Genomic DNA, 365 nt, shown 5'->3' with positions numbered 1-365 from the left:
CTCTCCAGAGGAAGGGCTGACAGGAAAAAAGAAATGAAACCAGACATTTCCACTCTGTTAGGCCGCTGTGTTTCCCCAATAAAAAGCAGAACTTTATTCAAACAACAACACACATATATTATTTTGTATGACACAAAGTGCCCACCAGTGAGAAGCTCAGCATTCTAAAACATATTCAGATACAACCGAAGAAAGTGGCAAGGCTGGGAGACGTGGAACGAGCAGCGGTCCGGAGCACGAAAAAGCAGGGCCTGGATCTTGGAGCCTCAGCTCTCACCCCTGCCTCGCCCCTGAGACCCTGGCATGACCCTTCCTGTCTCGAGGCCTCCATTTCCTCTATTAAAAGTGGAAAGTTGACAGAAACC

This window comes from Myotis davidii, unplaced genomic scaffold (genome assembly GCF_000327345.1).
Source record: "Myotis davidii unplaced genomic scaffold, ASM32734v1 scaffold562, whole genome shotgun sequence".
Classification (NCBI taxonomy): Eukaryota; Metazoa; Chordata; class Mammalia; order Chiroptera; family Vespertilionidae; genus Myotis; species Myotis davidii.
Note: the sequence above shows the minus strand (reverse complement) of the source record.